The sequence below is a fragment of the Taudactylus pleione genome, unplaced genomic scaffold (genome assembly GCF_031769625.1).
Source record: "Taudactylus pleione unplaced genomic scaffold, aTauple2 ptg000318l, whole genome shotgun sequence".
In the NCBI taxonomy this organism is placed as follows: Eukaryota; Metazoa; Chordata; class Amphibia; order Anura; family Myobatrachidae; genus Taudactylus; species Taudactylus pleione.
The window spans coordinates 2,063,170-2,087,395 of NW_028284719.1; the positions used below are offsets into that span (position 1 = coordinate 2,063,170).

General features: G+C 42.0%; 1 pseudogene; it reads right to left on the reverse strand.

The window, feature by feature from the left end:
* Positions 1-7,548: 7,548 nt before the first annotated feature.
* Positions 7,549-20,660, reverse strand: LOC148509633 (indolethylamine N-methyltransferase-like; annotated as a pseudogene).
* Positions 20,661-24,226: the final 3,566 nt, after the last annotated feature.

Sequence of the window (24,226 nt, forward strand, 5' to 3'; positions counted from 1 at the left end):
ATCATGAGCAGGAAAATCAATATTATTACATGATTATTTGTCCTCTTCTTGAGTTAGTCATGGGAATGCAGGTGATGGTGTCACAAGCTCCTAATATAGAATAAATTATTAAAATGTGACAAAGTACAGTATATCTTATTAGAATCAGCGCCTTTGTGTCTGTTATCCTCTCTCTCTCTCTCTCTCTCTCTCTCTCTACAAAATGTAATAATTATAAGTCTTATGGTGCATACACACGGTCAGATGAACGATTGAATGATTGAACGATTTGAATGATTTTGCCAACAATTTGAACGTTTGAACGATTTTTGACTGTATTAAAATGATTGGAATCATCCAAATCTGACTGCAAACACATCAGATGTCAGATATCATTATTTGTCAAACAGGAATGCACATCGTTCATCATTGCAGGGACACATTTCAGATAACGAATTTTAAAATCGTTATTGTTCAAATCTGAAGGAAAATCTGGCCATGTACCATTACATGCACAATAACAATTATTTTAGCACATGTCTGGTAATGAAATCAGAAAACCCTCCAGGGAATCTCAGGAGGTGATATTGTTAGTGATCAATAAGTGACAGCAACATATAGCTTATAAATTTTATCCTGAAATGATCAGCCAGACTTTATCATATGTAGTCATAAAAGTTATTTGCTTACTTGGGTATATATAGTATAAATAAAAAGGTTAATTTGTTTTTCTCGGTAAAATATCTAGGTAAAAAAATCTACTGGCACCAGTCACCTGATAGAGAAATACCAGTGCTGTTTGAATGTACTGATTTTTAGGTAAATTTCTATTGGCACCAGTCATCTGATATATAAATGGCAGTGCTGTTTGAATATACTGATTTTCTAGGTATATTGTCATTAATTAATATCTGCAAAATCCAGAGTGACTTAAGGTCTGACTATATAACTATATAGTAATTCCTAGATACATGGGATGCTGTGTAGGGTCTGTTATTTTAGAATTTTATGGCTTTGGGCTCTATTTACTACAGTCCGCATATTGAATGCAGATTGTAGTGTGATATTATCGACTGAATTCGCATTGCAAATTCAGGCAATATCACAGGGATTTACTACAAATCCTTTGCAGGGACAGAGCTTGCGATAAAGCTCTGTCCCTGCGAATCCCCTCAGCACACTAGTCACAGTATTTTCGAAAAAAATACCGTGACAAAGTGCCTGCGCATGCGCCGACCGGCCGCCGCTGCTACCCCCCAGTGCTAAGCCCCGCCCCCTGGTGCTAAGCCCCACCACCTGCAATCATGGACCCCCGCTACCCACCTCCCCCCATGACCCCCCCTCCCTTAATAGCACTTACCTGCATGATCCGGGCCTCTGGTGATGTCCTCCATGCATCCAGTCAGGGAATATCCCATACTGCACTGGGACCCGATCACCTGATGACTGGGCCGCAGTGCACTATGGTTCACAAGCTGACTGGCGGGGAGACATCACCGGAGGCCCGATCACCGGTCCGTGGAGTCAGGTAAGTAAAACATTTTTTTTAAATTTTTTTTTCTTTTTTTACAGTAATCAGCTTGCGGTCTGTTTAGACCAAGTAGAAAAGAGAGGAGGTTTTAACCCCCTATTGTTCCTCAGCACACCGAATCATACTAGCAACAATACATGAACACTATATGGTAATAGAATTTCAGAGATACTGGTTGCATGCATTTGCAAATACATGGGAAGCTGCTAGGCCTCGTCAAGGCTTCTCTGTCACCAGCAGTCCCTAACACTAACGGGTTCACATCCGGGGCACAGAGCACCCCAAAAAATGTCCAGCCTAGGACCCCCCCAGGGCATCACATGAAAATGGAAAAAGAGTGACAGTGCAGTGTAAAGTTTAGATATGTGCGAGTAATTAATAAGTGATGAAAGAGATTACAATATATGTGAAAAATTACATGAATAAAAAACAAACATATAAGGTGATGTGAAAAGTAACTATGTGTATTAAGTGGTGATACCTTAAGGAGGCCCAGCCAGAGTGGCCCCGGGGGCCCTATGCCCAAACGCTCACCCCAAATGTAATATATGCCAATTAATGCCTCATAATAAAGCCACATATGTATTTTGGCAAATGTAAGGCCTCATGATAAAGGTACATACAGTACATAAATGCATCCAAACTGAGAGCCTGCTTTCCTGGGAGTCACCCCTGGGAACTCCAACTAGCACTACTAGAACCAGCATGCCCTGCTAATGCTGGCTCATTCATGCAACTCATAACCACAAACAAAAAAATGGCAGCTGCTCAATCAATCTGGTAGCACTTTTTTCAGGTGCATGAAAGGGAGGGGTCATACCAAGTAGAAAAGAGAAGCGATTTTAACCCCCTATTGTTCCTCAGCACACCGAATCATACTAGCAACAATACATGAACACTATATGGTAATAGAATTTCAGAGATATTGGTTGCATGCATTTGCAAATACATGGGAAGCTGCTAGGCCTCGTCAAGGCTTCTCTGTCACCAGCAGTCCCTAACACTAATGGGTTCACGTCCGGGGCACAGAGCACCCCAAAAAACGTCCAGCCTAGGACCCCCCCAGGGCATCACACAAAAATGGAAAAAGAGTGACAGTGCAGTGTAAAGTATAGATATGTGCGAGTAATTAATAAGTGATGAAAGAGATTAAAATATATGTGAAAAATTACATGAATAAAAAACAAATATATAAGGTGATGTGAAAAGTAACTATGTGTATTAAGTGGTGATGCCTTGAGGAGGCCCAGCAAGAGTGGCCCCGGGGGCCCTATGCTCCAACGCTCACCCCAAATGTAATATATGCCAATTAAAGCCTCATAATAAAGGCACATATGTATTTTGGCAAATGTAAGGCCTCATGATAAAGGCACATACAGTACATAAATGAGATGCATGAATGAGCCAGCATTAGCAGGGCATGCTGGTTCTATTTATTTATTCACTCACCATCGATAGCACGCCCCCTTTGGTGCGAGACCCATAACGACAGCTACCCCATCGTTATTTGGGTCTCGCACATGCACACGACGGGGCTCCCTCCATCGTGCGCATGCGCACTAGGGCACCATCGACCCGCTTGCGAGCACTCAGCGCTCGCGAGCGTGTCAGAATCAGGCCCTCTGTTAGCGGCTTATACTGCTTTGCAGCATGAGGAAACTACAACCAAGAGACAGCCAGTTACCATCAAGACAGAGCTACCAGTGGCTGGTTGGTTGAGACAAGAGGGTCTAACCATCGCCAAGAGCCATCACAAGTAGTGATCCACATTGTGAGGTTGGTAAATTTCCAGACTACAGAGGTAGAACTACCATCTTTACAGATTGAATGTTCCAGCTAGCATGCAGAGCTGAGAGCAGTGGTCATGGTCCTAGGAGAGCCACCCGTGGACCAGCAAGCCACTCTGAAGATGTTGGAAGACCTACAAAGTTATTATGGTGTACCTCAAGAAGTACAATCAGAAAATGGTGCTCACATCACTTGGTGCCAAGTTTGTGCCTGGTCTCAGGAGAAGGGAGTGTATTGGGTGTACAATATGTCTTATTACCCTCAGGCAGCAGGCCTAATAAAATGCATGGATTAGGAAAAAGGACCAGATAAGGAAAAAGACACCCACAAATACGTTGAGGAGATGGGATAAGGTCCTTGGGGAGGTAGTGTGCAGTTTGAATGAAAGGGCAGAAAATGTTGACACCAGTACTGCCAAGACCCCCACATGAGGTTATCATCTGGGTAAAAAACAGTCTAGAAAAATCTAGTTCTCACAGTTTTATTGTGAAGGCAAGTTGTGTCTAAACTTTCCAAGAAGTACCATGTGTATTGCAGGTATACATTGGAATCATATGCGTGATACTAATTCTATCTATTTTCCTGCACACAGGTTGTATCCAAGAACTACATAGAACACCACCGAGATGCCATATTTCAACCTGCTAAGCCCAAGACCTGATCAAGGGCATCTACTGCGGTGATGGTGGAAGTGATTCTTACAGTGTGGATGACTGTAAAGGAAACTGACCTATCTCAACATGGAATTTATACAACTACCGGAGCAAAGAAAATAACAAGGGCTCTACATGGATTGACTGATCACTGGAACAATCAGTTGGTTTAGCTACATTATGTGTAAAAACATGGACACTTGGATCAAGTTCACAATACAATGACTCAGAATATGATCTAGATGGTACAGGATGACTATCCTGGCTAGATCCAGCTAATCGGTTCTGTGGGATCATTGGAATCTTACATTTAATAGGATATGTTTTTTATAATGTTTTAGCAATATATTTGGTGATTAAATGTGGTATATGGTTATTAGGTAAATTTTGTTCTATTAAATAAATTGTTAAATTGTATCCTGTAAAGATAATAACTGATACAGGAGAAACTTGGAAGGTATATGGTGCAACATCACCTGAGAGCAAGGGTGGAGTGTATCAGGAGTGACCAAAATGGATTTTTCAAGCCATTTTGATGTTCAGTGCTCTCAGTCAGTTTGGCATCATATACAGATTGTTACAAAGTCCAGTACATATAGAATGTGGTCAAGAGCTTCTAATTTGTAACCAAAGCAGCTTTTGTAAACAAAATAATTTGTCTTAAATTATGTCTGGTACCAGAAAACACTATAAATTAAGTGTAATAAATACAATAAATATGCCTAAAATAATAGCAAAAAAAAAAATGTTTAAATAAAGAAATAATAATACTTTATATATATATATATATATAAGCAAAAATAAATTAAAAAAAACATAAAATAAATGTATAATTAAAACGGATCTGCAGGGTGTAATCAGTTACTAGGACACACATAAAATGCACACTTAAAAGATGTTTATAGCCCCCTTTGTATGAATGTGGTGATTAACCTCTCAGGGTCCGGCACAATAATTACTGAAAAACTTTCCCTGTCTTACCCTACCGAGTGATCTTCTGTTCACAGTCAGTGCAGATAGCCGACGTGCTGTCAGCAGTGTTTTCTCTGTCCAGTTATTGGCAAGTGGCTGCACGACCTCTCTGCTCCATCCTGAGCGCTGTAAGCTGATAGTCCAGGAGATTCTCCACAAGAGAGTAAAATCACTGTTGCTGGGTGCCTTCCTGGGAAGAAAAATAAGGCAACTATAAAGTAGCAGGGAGAAAGAAAGAGGAAAGGGAACAGAAAGGAATAACAGTATTACAGAAACATTGCACTACACATTACGTAATGGAGAAATATGCATATTTCGACCACAAATACCACATGTTAACTAGATGGAGGAAGCTAAGAGCTACTGGACGGGGCATGATGAGTAGCATAATAATCATACCAAAGACTCCATTTTATAAAAGGAGAAGAGGCTTGTGTGGAATACTGTGCTTAAACTCTAGGGTTTCCATGTCATAGCCACGTTGGATAGTAAAAAGTATATTATTGTTTATTGCCATGCTATTGTTTTTGCTTTATTTATGATGATTATGCCATTGTTGTATCAATGTTTGATTATAGCTCTATTTTTTTACATAAAATGTTAGAAGCTTATGAGACCAATTGGCTTTGCATAGTTTGCACTTCATTAGAGGTAGATCGGGTATGAGAAGCCACAACCCTGATGAAGTCTAGTGATCAAATGCATAACGTAAATTCTTGTAACATTCCTGACTGTTTCTTAGCTGTTACTGGAAACAGAAATGCTTCAAGAAATACTTCCAGGCTCTATTCGTGGATTTGTGAGTTACTATAATATGAAGGAGAGTATTAACACCTGTGAAGGCTTGTGTGCAGTCAGCCTACTCCTCTGAGCAGTGACCCACAACCTCTCCTTTTTTAAACTGTTGCTTAAAACATGACATGTTTTTAAGGAATGGCAGTAAATTCAGCAATGTTTGCGGCAAACTGACCCATAATAAATGACAACCCTTATTTTAATCAACTAAAAGGAATTAGAAATGCAAGAAATAGTTGTGGTCTAACTATAAATATATGCGGCTCAACCAATGTGTGAATGCCACAGGGTAAATATTTACTAAAGGTTGATTTTGGTTGATGTTTGGTCGATTTTGGGTTTCAGGGTCTAAATCACACATTTACTTAAAGATGTTTGTTTAACATAATTAATATATTAGTAATATATGTGATTTAGAACCTGAAACACAAAATCGACCAAAAGTAGACCATACATCAACCAAAAATCGAACATAATGACTTTTAGTAAATATACCAGAAATCTTTTTAGGGCTGTCATGGATCTCAAAGTTTTATGAGATAAACAGTAACAGTTTACAAATACAGATGTGTCCACATATATTATTTCTGCTGTCACACCAAATAGCCCCTCTCAACACATTAGGTCCTGTGTGACTCTACTAGTGCCGGGCATATTTTTTGCCCAAAAAGTTTTTCGATGCACCTAGAATCAGCATCATGAGTCTGTGCTGATTAATTTGACATATGACACTTGAACATCTGTGTGTGACTAAGTCTCTGAATCTGCATACAAAGTGCTACAATCCACTGGCAGCAGCAGTTTTTTTCATTCCAAGGTCCATTGTGGTTCATATACAGACTTGGTTGCACACAGATATACAAGTGTCACATATCAAATTATTCAGCACAGTCTCTGGGTGTGTCCTAGTCACATCACACTGTTTCTAAGATGCATTTGTGGGCAAAAAAAGATGTTCAATGCTAGCAGAGTCACACAGGACCTGCTGACTTACTCCCACCAGGTGTCTCACACATTCTGAAATTACTTTATAAAAGTTTAAGAATGTATATGAAGATCTGTTATATTTCTCCTTCTAAGTACCCCCATAACTACTTCTCTTTGTGAGCTGCGATGAATATGAGTGCATCATAGTTGGTAAGATCACTCACTGATTTTCTTCTGAGGATATCACAGCAATCAATAACAAACCCTTCTTCTAAAATGTACTTCCACCCCACTGTATGCTATACTGGTGTGCTATACCTCCACGGAACTGCATCCTACATGGGCAGGATGTGTTTTACGTGGATCTATTCATACAGGGTATATCATACTGCCACACATGTGTCACTTTCCCATATATGCCTTTGGTCCTTGCATGGTTGATCACCTACAGAGCAACCTTAGTAGTGTGCCCATCATGGATGCTTCACCTGATACACTCGTTGATGGGATGAAAAATGCATGGACCTGACTATTATGGTGGGACCCTACTCCTAACATCAGGACACTGCAACCACACACATTTTGTGTTATCTGTTCTAGGTGTAACCTATTCCACACAGGGTAATCCTACGTAATGTGCCCAAGACGGCTGCCTCATTTGGTACCTTTTGTGGGTGGAATATATAACCCATGGAAGTTATTTCCCAAAATATCTGCACCAACCCTGCAATATGCTTATTGTGCTCTCTAGGTTTCCGTTGATTTTAATTATCTCTGTGTGGTTGTCTTTTTTTTGCAACACCAAATCCTTGTACAATGTACCATATTTTCTGATGTCTCTAAAGGGAGGAGGAGGAGGAGGAGGAGGAGGAGATTTCTGGCGAATCATGTAATATGTTTCATTTAAAGCCCAAGTAATATCAGGTGACCTCCAAGTTTCTGCAAAGTTGATATTTTCTTAATATTTCTGATCTACTCATCTTGGTCTGTACTAATGATATCCAGCAACTGATCACAGAGTCAGCTTGAGTTAGGATCACAGGGTCTGTGAGATTTTCATTTTCAGTGTCACATTTCACAGTCTGCTTTATTGCTGTCTTAAGCCTCATTTATTTGTCTTGATATTGGTCACTGAAAAATACAAACACAGTATATGTAATTTATGTAAATGAAGTCCTGCTTTAAAAATGCCTTTTATTCTGGTTTTTGAGCAATGATTTATGAAACATGAAAATGATGTCTATAGGTGGGCAAGATTCCACCACTACTGATGTGAGAGGTTGATGTTTTTGAATGTTCTCTACTGAGTCAGGGCTATGCTAGTCATGTGCCCACATGCAAATATGTTTTGTTGAAAAGGATTATTTAAGTGGTGGAGCAACCTAATATTTGGGGGAATTCCATGTTTTCTGGGTGGGTGTACAGCATTCTAGTAACTGCAAAAAAACCTGAATTTACGTTTACCTTGACATTGGCAGACATTGGCCCTTATTTTATTCTTTGGATACTCTATGCAAATTCAAGGTGAACTTTATTTGGGATTAAGTGTATTTAAAGTAATGTAATAAGATATTCAAATGTACAGTACAACATTGATATTTATAGTATAATGAAGACCAGTGAAATGTGTGAAGCTGAATGCAAGCACATTTCAGCAAATAAAAAGCAGCCTTTTGGAAATAATATATTTATTTTAGCAATTGCATAGGAATTTGTGTAATTACAGGTTAGTATAGATAAAATCCTTATTTGGAGCAAAAACAACAATAAGAGACAGGGGCGTTTCTATAGAGGAGGGGGCCCGTGTGCAGTCTCCAACATGAACCCCTACCTCTCTGTCCGGCGTCCGGCAGCGCACTGAGATGTGCGCGGCCAGTGCCGGAGTTATAGACTCTGGGCACTAGAGTGCACCCAGAGTCTATAGAGTATGCGCAGGTCACAGGGAAAATGGGCATGGTGGCCATTTTCCCTGTACAGTGCATGTGCAAACAACGGGAAAATGGCCCAGTGGCGATTTTTCAGTTGATTTTACAGCGCCGGACCCCGCGCTGATGTGGGTCTCCGGAGAGGTAAGTAATACTATGGGTGCAGGGTGTGTGGTGCAGGGCCCCCCTGGACCCAGGGGCCTGTATGCCCCGCACACCCTGCACCCATTATAGATACGCCCCTGAAAAGAGATAAAAGACAAATTAATGTAGGGGTGAGCGGGTTTGGATTTCTGAAATCCGAACCCCCCCGAGCCCCCCCGATCCGAGTCCGATCCGAGTCAGGCTCGACTTTTCCCGCCTGACTCGGATCTGACATCGAGGCAAAACGTCATCATCCCGCCTTCCGAGTCTCGCGGGTTTTGGATCCTATATAAGGTACCCGCGTCGGCGCCATTTTCTCACTCGGCTGTGGACAGTGAAGAGGGAGGGTGGGAGTTAGTGCTGTGTAGTGTAGTGTAGTGTAGTGCTGCTGTTGTCCACTACTTCAAAGTCCATAGGGGCTGGCTGTGTTGTGCTGTGCTGCTGTTGTTAATAGGGGCTGTGTCCACTACTTCAAAGTCCATAGGGGCTGGCTGGACTGTGTTGTGCAGTCAGTTCTCCATAGGGGCTGTGTCCACTCCAAAGTCCTGTGCAGTGTCCCAGTCCTAAAGGGGTGCTGTAGTGTTGTCCAGGGGGTGCTCTGTCCATCAGGGGTGCTCCCCCCAAGTGCTAAAAAAATAATATATTTTCTGTGTTTGTGAATTGTGTGCGCAGTAGCCGCACGTGCATCAACAAAGTAGTGCCAAGCGTGCGCCTGTGTCATAAGTAAAGGGCCGGCTGGCTTGACCGTTAAAGGGTGCTGTAACCCCCGAAAGTACACTCCAGTCCAAACCAAAAAAAAATTATTTTCTGTGTTTGTGAATTGTGTGCGCAGTAGCCGCACGTGCATCAACAAAGTAGTGCCAAGCGTGCGCCTGTGTCATAAGTAAAGGGCCGGCTGGCTTGACCGTTAAGGGTGCTGTAACCCCTGAAAGTACACTCCAGTCCAAACCTAAAAAAAAATTATTTTCTGTGTTTGTGAATTGTGTGCGCAGTAGCCGCACGTGCATCAACAAAGTAGTGCCAAGCGTGCGCCTGTGTCATAAGTAAAGGGCCGGCTGGCTTGACCGTTAAGGGTGCTGTAACCCCCGAAAGTACACTCCAGTCCAAACCAAAAAAAAAATTATTTTCTGTGTTTGTGAATTGTGTGCGCAGTAGCCGCACGTGCATCAACAAAGTAGTGCCAAGCGTGCGCCTGTGTCATAAGTAAAGGGCCGGCTGGCTTGACCGTTAAAGGGTGCTGTAACCCCCGAAAGTACACTCCAGTCCAAACCTAAAAAAAAATTATTTTCTGTGTTTGTGAATTGTGTGCGCAGTAGCCGCACGTGCATCAACAAAGTAGTGCCAAGCGTGCGCCTGTGTCATAAGTAAAGGGCCGGCTGGCTTGACCGTTAAAGGGTGCTGTAACCTCCGAAAGTACACTCCAGTCCAAACCAAAAAAAAATTATTTTCTGTGTTTGTGAATTGTGTGCGCAGTAGCCGCACGTGCATCAACAAAGTAGTGCCAAGCGTGCGCCTGTGTCATAAGTAAAGGGCCGGCTGGCTTGACCGTTAAGGGTGCTGTAACCCCCGAAAGTACACTCCAGTCCAAACCTAAAAAAAAATTATTTTCTGTGTTTGTGAATTGTGTGCGCAGTAGCCGCACGTGCATCAACAAAGTAGTGCCAAGCGTGCGCCTGTGTCATAAGTAAAGGGCCGGCTGGCTTGACCGTTAAAGGGTGCTGTAACCCCCGAAAGTACACTCCAGTCCAAACCAAAAAAAAATTATTTTCTGTGTTTGTGAATTGTGTGCGCAGTAGCCGCACGTGCATCAACAAAGTAGTGCCAAGCGTGCGCCTGTGTCATAAGTAAAGGGCCGGCTGGCTTGACCGTTAAAGGGTGCTGTAACCCCCAAAGTACACTCCAGTCCAAACCAAAAAAAAATTATTTTCTGTGTTTGTGAATTGTGTGCGCAGTAGCCGCACGTGCATCAACAAAGTAGTGCCAAGAGTGCGCCTGTGTCATAAGTAAAGGGCCGGCTGGCTTGACCGTTAAAGGGTGCTGTAACCCACAAAGTACACTCCAGTCCAAACCAAAAAAAAAATTATTTTCTGTGTTTAGCCGCACGTATATATCAAATCGATATAACATAAATGGAGGACCAAACTTTCTCCGATAAAAATAAAATAGAGAAAGATCAAGAACCACTTCCTCCTAGTGCTGAAGCTGCTGCCACTAGTCATGACATAGACGATAACATGCCATCAACGTCGTCTGCCAAGGCCGATGCCCAATGTCATAGTAGAGGGCACATACAATCCCAAATGGCAAAGTTCAGGAAAATGACCTTGAAAAAGACATTTAAATCAGCTGAAGAGAAACGTAAACTTGCCAATATGCCATTTACGACACGGAGTGGCAAGGAACGGCTAAGGTCGATCCCTAGTATGTTCATGACTAGTGGTTCAGCTTCACATGACGATGGAAGCACTCCTCCCACTAAAAAAATCAAAAGAGTTAAGCTGGCAAAAGCACAGCGAAGAACTGTGCTTTCTAAGAAGATATCACAAATCCCCAAGGAGAGTCCAAGTGTGGTGGTGGTTGCGATGCCTGACCTTCCCAGCACTGGACGGGAAGAGGTGGCTCTTTCCACCATTTGCACGCCCCCTGCAAGTGCTGAAAGGAGCACCCACAGTCCACTTGCTGATATGCAAATTGAAGATGTCACTGTTGAAGTACAACAGGATGAGGATACTGGTGTAGCTGGCGCTGAGGAGGAAGTTGGCGAGGAGGATTCTGATGGTGATGTGGTTTGTTTAAATCAGGCTCCTGGGGAGACAGTTGTTGTCCGTGGGATGAAAAAGCCCATCACGGTCATGCCTGGGCAGAAGACCAAACATTCCACCTCTTTGGTCTGGCAATATTTCTATCCAAATCCGGACAACAACTGTCTTGCCATATGTACCATATGTAAAGGTGAAATAAGTAGGGGTAGGGACGTCAACCACCTAGGAACATCCTCCCTTATACGGCACCTGCAGCGCGTTCATAAAAAGTTACTGTCAAGTTCAGAAACTTTGGCTCAGACCGTAAGCAGTCCAGGGACACCTAAATCCCGTTGTCCTGTTGTATCCAAGCGCCTGCAAACCACACCGTCAACTCCCTCCTCGTCAATTTCCTCCTTAGTCAGGATCGGAAGTAGTCCTGCAGGCCATATCACTGGCATGACTGACTCTCCTATCCGGGATTCCTCCGGAGGATCCTGCATTGCTACGCCTACTGCTGCCGCTGCTGCTGTTGCTGCTGCTGCTGGGAGTCGTTCATCATCCCAGAGAGGAAGTAGGAACACCACTACTTTTACTAAACAATTGACCCTCCAACAGTCCTTAGCGAGGAGGATGAAGTACGACAGCAGTCATCCTGAAGCAAAACGTATAACTGAGGCCTTGACTGCTATGTTGGTGTTAGACGTGCGTCCGGTATCCGCCATTAGTGCAGTGGGATTTAGACAATTGATGGAGGTAGTGTGTCCCTGGTTCCAAATCCCGTCTAGATTCCACTTCACTAGGCAGGCGATACCGAGACTGTACAGAAACGTCAGAAAAAGTGTCCTCAGTGTCCTGAAAAATGCCGTTGTACATAATGTCCACTTAACCACGGACATGTGGACAAGTGGAACAGGGCAGACTAAGGACTATATGACTGTGACAGCCCACTGGGTAGATGTATCACCTTACGCAGCAACAGCAGCAGCGTCACCAGTAGCAGCATCTCAGAAACGCCAGCTCGTTACAAGGCAGGCTATGCTGTGTATCACCGGTTTCAGTAAGAGGCACACCGCCGACAACCTCTTAGAGAAACTGAGGGAAATCATCGCCCAGTGGCTTACCCCACTTAGACTCTCCTGGGGATTTGTGATATCTGACAACGCCACCAATATTGTGCGGGCATTACATCTGGGCAAATTCCAGCACGTCCCATGTTTTGCTCACACAATAAACTTGGTGGTGCAGAATTTTCTGAAAAGCGACAGGGGCGTGCAGGAGACGCTTTGGGTGGCCCGAAAAATTTCTGGCCACTTTCGCCATTCAGCGACTGCGTGCCGAAGACTGGAGCGCCAGCAAACACTCTTGAACCTGCCCCGCCATCACCTGAAGCAAGAGGTTGTGACGCGGTGGAACTCAACCCTCTATATGCTTCAGAGGATGGAGGAGCAGCAAAAGGCCATACAAGCCTATACATCCACCTATGACATAGGCAAAGGAGGGGGTATGCACCTGACTCAAGCGCAGTGGAGAATGATTTCCGTGTTGTGCAAGGTTCTTCAGCCCTTCGAACTTGCCACACGTGAAGTCAGTTCAGACACTGCCAGCTTGAGTCAGGTCATTCCCCTCATCAGGCTTTTGCAGAAGCAGCTGGAGAAAGTGAAGGAGGAGCTAAGACGGAGCGATTCCGCTCGGCATGTGGGACTTGTGGATGAAGCCCTTCATTCGCTTTGCCAGGATTCCAGGGTGGTCAATCTGTTGAAATCAGACCACTACATTTTGGCCACCGTGCTCGATCCTAGGTTTAAAGCCTATGTGGTGTCTCTCTTTCCGGCCGACACAAGCCTGCAGAGGTGCAAAGACCTGCTGGTGAACACACTGTCAGCTGAAGCGGAACGTGACACGTCAACGGCTCCTTCTTCATTTTCTCCCGCAACTGGGGCTGCCAGGAAAAAACTTAGGTATCCTAAGCAACCCGCTGGCGGTGATGCAGGGCAGGCAGGACCAAGTTTGGACATCTGGTCCGGACTGAAGGACCTGGCAACAATTTCTGACATGTCTACTGTCACTGCATATGATACTGTCACCATTGACAGAATGGTGGAGGATTACATCGGTGACAGCATCCAAGTAGGCATGTCAGACAGTCCATACCTGTACTGGCAGGAAAAAGAGGCAATTTGGAGGCCCCTGTACAAACTGGCTCTATTTTACCTGAGTTGCCCCCCCTCCAGTGTGTACTCCGAAAGAGTGTTTAGTGCAGCCGGGAACCTTGTCAGCGAAAGGCGTAGGAGGTTGCTTCCACAGAATGTGGAGAAGATGATGTTCATCAAAATGAATTATCAGCTCTTCCAGGGAGACCAGCCTCCAGAACGTACAGAGGGACCTGTGGTGGTGGATTCAAGTGGGGACGAGTTAATACTTTGTGAGGATGAGGATGTACACACTGAAGAGGGTGAGGAATCGGTGGATGAGGAGGATGAGGATGACATCTTGCCTCCGTAGAGCCAGTTTGTGCAGGGACACATTAATTGCCAGCTTGTTTTGTGGGGGCCCAAACGAACCAATCATTTCAGCCACAGTTGTGTGGCAGACCCTGGCGCTGAAATGATTGATTTGTTAAAGTGTGCATGTCCTGTTTATACAACATAAGGGTGGGTGGAAGGGCCCAAGGACAATTCCATCTTGCACCTCTTTTTTTCTTTGCATTATGTACAGTTTGGGGCCTAGTTTTTCTAACTGCCATCCTGTCTGCCACTGCAGTGTCACTCCTAGATGGGTCACGTGTTTGTGCCGCCCACTCGTGTCGCTTAGCATAGTCATCCAGCTACCTCGGTGCAACCTTTTGGACATAAAAACACTATTGTGAGGTGTGAGGTGTTCAGAATAGACTGGAAATGAGTGGAAATTAAGGTTATTGAGGTTAATAATAGCATAGGAGCAGAAAAACCTACAAATTCTGTGATTTTAGCTGTTTTTATGCTTTTTTTCAAAAAAATACAGATCCAAAACACAAAACCCAGAACCCAAAACACGGAAGGGTGGTTTTGGCAAAACCAATCCAGATCCAAAACACGAAGAAAGATCCAGATCCAAAACCAAAACACAAAACACGAAAAGTGGCCGGTGCACACCCCTAAATTAATGTAACAGGTTCTGTATAGGTTTTTATACTATTGTTAGTCATCTATATTTTAATAAATAAAAATTATATTGAATGTAACTTTGGACTGAGGAGGCGTAATTGGCATCTATGTCTATAGATTGTCATTAAAAGGTTAGTATAAGATGATATGACCATCACCTATAACAAGTGAGCATTACTAATTGGATGTTACTGTAAGTATGAAAACCTTTAGAGGACAAATTACACAATTGTGTGCTTTATCTCTTTTATTGTTGTTCATGTGCCAAGGGTGGATTATCTTTATCTATTTGTTTTAACAAGGCACAAAGGGATCCCTTCCCCCTTCCTTGGATGTACAGTAGTGCACCAAGTCCCCCAAAGAAGTTAAGTGATCACCATTCGGAGTTCCCATCACTGTGTATGTTTTTGATACATTTGAGCGATCCTTAATTTCTAGTTGCCATGATACATGGTGATAAAAAAATAATAATTATTGGGTCTGAAACTCAATAAACCACAATAAAAGAGATAAAAACACAAAATAGTGTTCTTCTTTGATACCTCTCCCAGTAAATTGTGTATTATGTAGCCCATAGGCTACAATAGATAACACTATCTGAAGATGGCATTAGTATTCTCGAACTTGGTAAATTCAGCAATAAAGCATGGAAGCTGCTTTTGTGGTTAAAAATATATTATGATCACCTACAACAGCTAATTATTTATTTGTATCATTACTTATGCAATTACCATTAAGAAAGACGGTACATGAATACCACTGAAATAAAAATTGTAGTCCTTTTTTTTAATAGGGAAAAAACAGTGATTACTTGGAATCGGTATGAAAAACCAACGGCCACCTGGTTCGATTCCTGGCAGCGTCTGGCCGACAAAAGCAGACTTCCCAGCAGCGGAAGCCTGACAGCGCTGGAAATCCCGATCGTCGCTAAGGTAAGTATAAACTAACCTAACCTAACCCTCCTTAGGGGTGCCTAACCCTAACCTCCCCCCCAAGTGCCTAACCCTATTCCCCCCTCTAAGTGCCTAACCCTAACCCCCCCTTCCCCGCTGCCTGCACCTAAGTCCTCTGGGGGGTGCCTAACCCTAAGTCCCCCCCAGGGGTGCCTATCCCCAAGTCCCCCTAGGGTGCCCTAAACCTCCCCCCCCCGCTGCTGTCCACTCGCGGCACCCGGCATCCCTTCGATCGGGATGCCGGGCGCCTGTCTCCCGGCTTCGGGGAAATGACAGGTGTCTAGATATAGACGTCTGGCATTTCACCCTCGCTGGGATATGACAGTTGGGAAGCCAGCTGTCGGCATTAAGGAAGCCGGTTTCCCGATTGTATACCGATTACTTATGACACTTGACAGATTAATGATAAAAACTAGTACTATACATCAACACTTCTAAAGGAAAGTAAAATGTAAATAAACAGACTACACAAATCTGAACAAAATTTGACTAGTAGAGATGAGAGACATGCTTCACATAGCAAAATAAATATATTAAATAGAGATGTGCGGGGCCATATTTCTGAAATCCGCACACACCCGAATTTAAGTGTTCTTAGTAGAATCTGGTCAAGGTTAGGATTTACTTTTGTATCCTGGTTTGTAAATTGGATTTAAAACCAAACTCTGTTTTCTAATATTTTAGCTGTTTTTATCAATTTTAAATGTTTTTGTCCCGAATCCAAAACTAAAATATTTGAGAGTGGTTTGCAAATCCAAAACCAAAACATGAAGATGAATTCAGATCCAAAAGCAAATCCAAAACACGGGGTCCACACACATCTCTAATTTGAACTTTATAGAACATCATCAGTTACTGCAGCCATCTTAATAAAGGGCCTGATTCAAACTTGGGAATATCGTAAAGCTGGGTACACACTGACAGATACATTGACTGATCAATTGATCGGCCAATGTATCTGCTGCCCGTCGGGCAGTGTGTACCCGCAATATGTCGGTGAATGCCGGCATTCACCGACATATCGCATTGGCTGCAGACATATCTGTCCATTGGCAGGTGTGTATGGGCGGTCGGCAGACTGCCCATACACACAGTGGCAGCCGTGAGGAGGGGGACGGGACATGACCTTGCCTGCTGGGGTACGCCCCTGACACACCCCCTGGTCGCCAGGACCTGCGGGCAGACACAGATGATGGTTGTTCAGTCTGTTCGAACAACCATCATCTGCAGATTTATCTGTATAGTGTGTACCCACCAGAAGAAAGAGCAAGTAACTGTGTACCTTGGTAACACCATGCTGCACTGCAGGTGGGGCAGATATCCAATGTGCAGAGACATTAGATTTGGGAGGGATGTGTCAAAACTGAGATCTAAATTGCAGTGTCAAACAAATAAAGCTGTCCAGCATTTGTGGGCTACATGCAAACGCAGCCAGTATTTACCCTGCATGCTAAAAATAATGTATGTATTTAGTACCCCTTGCATTGTTGGTTTGTCCAGGTGCACAGTTACTTGCTCTGTTTTACTATATTCCCAAATCTGAATCAGTCCCAAAGTCTGTGAGATTTATAATCTATATAAAAAAATAAAAAACAAACAGAAAGCGCATTTAACGGATATACAAATAAAAAAAATATTATCTAGTGTACTCAACTGTATATAAAAATATCAAATATCAAAGTAATCATATTGTGTATGAACACCTTAGCTAGGGTGGTTTAGATGAATCTTGAATGATAGTTCGGACTCCTGACACCCAGAAGCACACTGTGCTGACAATAAACCAAAGGTAGTGCGCAATTGCACTGTGGAGGCCCCACTTAACAAACTTTCATACCAATTGAAGCCACGCAGCTCCTCATCAAATGGTAAATGGCCATCATCTGAGAATGGAGTCTAGGGCTTCTAGGTGGATAGGCCCCAATACCTGAATAAGTCCACTGACAAGCTCAACCTAAAACCGAGCTGTGAGTGAATTTGAAGAATACTAATGGGAACATCTACAATATATTTAAAACCCTTATGAAGGCAAGATAAAAGAAGTGAGATACCCCATTAAGAATGGTTAAATAATCAAGACAAAATATACTACAGCCAAACACATATAGATAAATCCCATAACATGGATTTTATTACTATCCATATATACCCAAGATGATTTTTAATACCTCTCGGTGCATAGTAGAATTTAATCATGGGGGGGTCTTCTGTGTGAGCTGAGTCATAGCAGTGAGGACAGTGACTGGACCAGGTCATTGTGGCACTCTATGTTAGCCCCCCTCCTGTTCACATGATGTCATGTGAAGGAGCTGGGTCATCAGCAGGAGAAAGTGTAGAGCTGTCTATATGCTGTGGATGGCTCTACACACTGCATTGTGCGTGCCTGGATCATCCTACAGTATGGCGGCTCCGGGCAGCACTGCAGCAGCACTACTGGCTGCAGGGTGATTTTCCAGGCACCATGATAGCCAGATGCAAGAGAAATGGGGCAACAATGAAGTGGTCTTGGTGAAGGCATCACTCACTCACCCTGCTCTGTGGCCCTGAGGACAGATATCATGATTTATAGCAACTGCGAATGACCGAGCCAATCATACACAACTTTGAGCATCAATGAGGGATTCAGAGCTGTACACTTTTCAGTCACCCATGACCTGCCATTAAATGGGCATAACTGGGGCATACACACCTAGGCTAAGTGTCCTGTAGGCATGTAATAGGTGTGTACTTAGAATTGCAGCCTATTCAGAGGTTTGTGTATGCAGTGATATGTTTGAATTCAGACAAATATCTTGCACCAGGCATAGAGAATAGTGGTGATGCCTACTTTCATGGGCAGATGGATGGTGGCAAATTGGCTGCATAGATGCATGGAACCCTGAATCCAGGGGAGAATCTGCATTTATTTCTGAGCATGCAATGTGGTTGCATCCGTGGTCAATTTGCATGTGGCACTGAATCGGTTCCAGAAACTCTATCCCCATGATATGTATTATCCCATCTGAAACCATAGAAAATGGGAAAACATCACTCTGCTTTCTGGTTTGGCTCCTCTGCGTATGCTGCACATGTGCAGCTGTCAGAGGGGTGTCATAGAGTGGGATATGGAGGAATCCTCTCCAAAAAAAATCCCTGTTACAGTAATCCAGAGCTTGTTGATTAATCATACTGCATAGCAGCTCCCATAGAAACCTAGATATGGAGGAACCACGGAAGATATAGGAAATATCTGCTGCAGTTCCTCTATGATATGTTTTGGTTCTGCTTAAAATTTGCAGGTAACCCCTCAAAACACTCATTTTGTCCCACAAATATTGTTTAAATAAATATGCCCCCATGAGAGAAAATGGTCAGTGTGCACTTACACAGGTTTGTTCTTAGACAGAAAGATGTTTGCACCTATACTGAACCTGTTTCCTTCTAAAGATGTAACATATGATGATGTGTGATTCCAATCAAACGCTCTTGTATGTGTGTTCAGCCATTTGTTCAGTTCCATAATGCATTTCTCATTGAACCTCAGTAAATAGATGTCTTTTAAAAATTCACCAGCTGAATAGAGATGGTGAATAAATGGTCAACCACTGATGTCAATTAAAATGTTTCCGTTAATTTGACCTGCAGAGTAGGAGAACAATGGTTAGAGAGTAATAATAATAATAATAATAATAATAATAATAATAAAAATAATAATAATAATAATAATAATAATAATTATTATTATTATTATTATTACTATTTTTAAACTTTATTTATAGGGTGCCATATGTGTTACATAGGGTGATTCATAAGCCAAAACAATAAGACAGTACAGGGTAAAACAGTACAGTACAATAAAGTGGACACGTAACAACTTGTAAAAAATAAAAAATAGTAGGTACAACATTCTATTAAAAACAATAGATTAATTAAATGTCACAAGAATATATGCAACTGGCACTGCTGCCCCAAAAATACTGCTGGTTTGAAAATAGCATATATTTTATTAAAAAATAAATAAGTTAAAAAACTGTAATTTAAAAACTTAATTATGATAAATTTATTATTAGAAAATACATACATTATACACATATTGACCTGGACTAAGGAATAATGTTATACTGTGGCCACAGATTATATAATAAACGATTTTGTCAGTCCAGTTTTAGGATGTTACTTGTGAAACTTAGATAAGTCTCGCTTACGCAGGTGTAATATCTCCCAAGGGTTAGTAAGAGTGAACCAGGAAGTGGATAATGCAGGTTAATTTCAATATATGCAACTTATGTCCTCCTGCTGCTGTTGTCAATCTAATATACATCTATTCATAGTCAGGTGCATATACTGCAACCATTTATAATTTGTTAATGTTCTTGTTTTTTAACTGGGCTATGGGCAGGATGCCCTGGAAGCACTGATTTTTAGTGTGTTGAGTCTTAGACACCTCAGCAAGTTAAAGAGTCCTTTGCTCTTACTTGGCTGCCTAAAGTCCACTGTGTAATAGCCACTGCCACCACTCAGCGTGGGTTAGTAGCCACATGTTAGTAACTTCTGGCTTCTGATTTCCTGCCCAGCTTCTGGTTATTTTGTTCCACCTGTGTATGTGATGGTCTACTGATGCATTTCTCTGCCTTCTCACCCGGTGGCTTGGAATGCAATTAATCTTTCCCGATAGTGTTCTAAATTTTTTTTACTGGAAGTTTGCAGCTTTGGAAAAAGAAGCCTTTACTGCTGTAGAATTACATGTGCTTAATTACCACTGTAACTCCACTTGAATACACCTTCAGTAGTCATAGTGGGCAGTTCTAGTGCAGACCACTTTCTGATCTAATTATATGAGACAAGCATGAAATAAAGGTGGCATTTATTTAATTAGGAACTGTAAACAGCAAATTGAAAAAAATGCTGTACCCCATAACCAAATTTCAAAAAAGACATAATAATTTTAGCAGTACAAATTACAATATATAGTACAAATCCTCATTGAAAATATGGTGGAACCTTTCCATGGGAAATTTTAATACCTCATCTGCAAAGAACATGTTTGGGCTATAAAAATAAAGAATCCAGATATGCTTTTGAATCCATCTAATGTACATGGTAGAGTTTGTGGGAGCTAGAAGTCATCTTGTAATATTATATCATAGACTGGTTGTCTCTCATGTCTTTTGTCTCAGGAGTTCTATTTATATTCACTAAGATCCAGCTATTTACATTCATAATGTGCAGGAAAATCAATATTATTACTGTACATGATTATTTGTCCTTCTTGTGAGTTGCTCATGGGAATGCAGGCATGGTATCCTAATCTCCTAATATAGAATACATCCAATTTTCCAGTTTAGATTCAATAAAATGTGACACATGCTTAAAGTATACTGTATCTCAAAATAATCAGTGCTTCTTCTATAGAGGCTATCAATAGTAGTTTACAGATAAACGCTGTCTGCAATAGATCATAGACAATCTATGTCCAAAATATTACCTATACTGAGGTTTGTCAATATTGAATAATTTACAGCTTAATACTGGATACAATAAATAGGAGATTAAAATGTCCATAATTAATTACATAGGCTTTTCTGTGATAGTTAATTTCCAATTAATTTGCCAGCTTTAAATGTTTCTTATAGGTATGATGTAACAAATAGCATTCTTAAAACACTGCTCTTAGAGGTATCTTACAGTTTTTATTCTCTGGATGAATCCCAATGAAATATTCCTAATGATTCAGCAATAAAATATATGCATCAATATATTCATTAAAACATAATCATCAGTTTATAGAATAAGTGTATATTCTATCTTATTTCAATGGAAAACAATATAGAGAATACATATTTGTAAGAGAACAGAGTCCTCCCACAGGACCAAAGGTGTTCTTTCAATTTGTAAATAGTATAAAAAATTCTCAGCTCCACAGTAACAGATTTACCGGTTGTTACTGTCTATTTGTATTACTGTTATACTGTAAGAAAGCTACTATATATAAGACAAAACACACTTAAAGGTAATACTGTGCTATGAATGCACTCCCACTATATCAAATAGGAATTTGGTTATATTCTGGTAAACATTGAAAAAAAAAATCTATATAAAATATATGTGGTTCAGAGGACACTACAGCAAAACAAAATGCAGTTTTAAACAGACAGGGAGTTCACAGCTTTGGTAAGGTGATCAATCATACAAAATGTTCCCTATATCAACATTAGTTATGAGGAAGACTACCAAATATATAAACAGTCCAAGGATGCAGATATCCTTTTTAACACAGGTTAACTTTAGGCATACATGTGTTAAACTAAATCACTAAAGGTGTTATGTGACAGTATTGTAGAGAATAAAGGTCAAGTATTGTGCTGCTCTCACTGCATCTGCTGCTCACCATCTTGCTAAAAAGTATAGGATGGTGAATGAGAGAGCAGGGGACCCAGTATTGTTATGAAAGACAGGCAGAATGAGAGGGCTTTGTGGCAACCACAGAGAAAGTGGCTGTTGGACCTGATGCAAAATGCAGTACAAAAGTGTCTGCACCACATACCTGAGGTGCAGGACCCTCTTGAAAGTGAAGATAGCAATATAAGTGTCTCTGCTGCATGAGGTAGCTACAGTCTGGTTTGGAGAGCTGGTGGAGGAGATCTGCAAGTCTATCTACCCTAGTCTCTCCAAGATGACCTGTGAACAAGCTGAAGTGAAACTACCATCAGGCAGACATGCAAGATGGCTTATACTGGATATCTAGGATCCTGAATAAGGTACAGTGAAAAGTAACCATATATGACCTGTTGTATAGTTCAGTTATTTAGTAACAATAGAATAACTTTAGGGCATATATTTATTTCTTGTTTAAATATACCAGGTGTTTGTAAATAAGTGTTCTGCCCGAGCCAGTTGCTGACCCAAAGTTCCATCTGGGTCAACATTTTAATGACTAGGTTATCAATAAAAAATCCTGATACTTAAACCTTATAACTAATATCTGCAATTGATCCTCAAGCACAGTCAATGATGATAGGATAATGGAGGTTTAAGGAGAAAGTGGAGAAGAAGCAAAGTGAATGTGTTATCATTAGTGGTAGATTATCACAAATGGAGTGCAAATATGGCTACATAATAATTATCCAAACTGGATAATGTATGTATACAATTAATTAAATTGTACAATGGTGATGTAAATCTCATACTAAGAGAATAAAGAACATATACATTGTCATAAAAATATACATAAAAGTCAAAGTTAATAGTCTTCAATGTAATAGTATCGTACATCACACTTGTTAGATTGGAAGTGCAATGTGCTTAAAGTCCATCAGCTCTAGATGGTGTTGTTATGGTTCTTCCATGGTTGTGTAAGACCTCTAGAGCCAGGGAGAGGATCTTCTACCAATAACAGCCACCCGCTGTTCCCTTAGTGATTTATTTACCCACCGGTACTTAGGTGGCCGCCTGGATTTACGCCTGCAGCAGTAGAGGCTTACACAACCAATGAAAGACCGCAGGACTGCTGACTAGAAACACGGCTGAGGAGTGGCAGTCCTTCCTCTACTGGCACTAGCTGGAATGAAGCTGCAAATGATAAGTACAGGAACAGATGTGAGTGACAGGATATTCTAGCAGTGGCAGATTATAGTTCACAGGGATGTCTAGGGACAATGGTGCAGCTGGGTAGTCAGGCAAGAAGCGAGAGGACAAACTAAGCAGGATTCACAGCAGGAATGACGAGGACTGTGATACTGTAGAATATCAGACAAAGACTGGACAAGCAAGATACAGACAAGAACTAGACAGACAAAACACAAGCCTTGACTTGACAGACAATGAAGTGGCAGGACCAGTGGCTGAAGCAACAAAGTTCAAGGTGCGGCCTTGAGGGCCAGGGTGCAAGTGGAACCTAAACGATCTGGCCTTGCAGACCGTGGTGTGGCTGTGACAGCCGAGCTGAAATGCAGGCTATAATGCGGCCTTGCAGGCTGTGGTGTGGCTATGACAGCCGAGATGAAATTCAAGCTATTATGTGGCCTTGCAGGCCGTGGAGAGGCTATGACAACCGATATGAAATGCAGGCTATGATGCGGCCTTGTGGGCTGTGGTGCAGCTATGATAGCCGAGATGCAGCTTGAGAGCCGAGATGAAATGCAGGCTGAGGTGTGTCTGGAGCAATATGGCAGACAGGTGAACTCTGGCACGACAGGAATACAGGCAGGAAGCAGATTGACATGGCTTGGCAGGACTTTGGTATGAAAATGCCAGAGGCAGCAGCAGTGTATATTTCACAGGCTGATAAAAAACAGACAGACAGGTGCAGGATAGTGGAAGAATAACAGCATACAGGAACTGTGGAAAAGGGTAAGGCCTGCAAAGATTCAGACTTCTGAGCACAGAACAAATACTCTCCATACATCAGACAATTTAACCGGCATGAGTGAAGGGCTGGCTGAAATTTAACAGATGCAAGATCCAATCAGAACCAGTTCCTGGAGAGAGCAATTCCTAATCAAAGGCATGAGTGCACCTGCTCTGCACACAGACAGCTAGGTAATTAGTGAGCACATGATAGACATGAATGACAGGCTATGAACTAAACAAAGACAAGACAGGATTTCCAGCTACCTGCAAAAAGCCAGAACAAGGAGATTATATGATGCAGTAACAACTATGACTGGGAACTGCCACCAAGATGATTTGCTAAC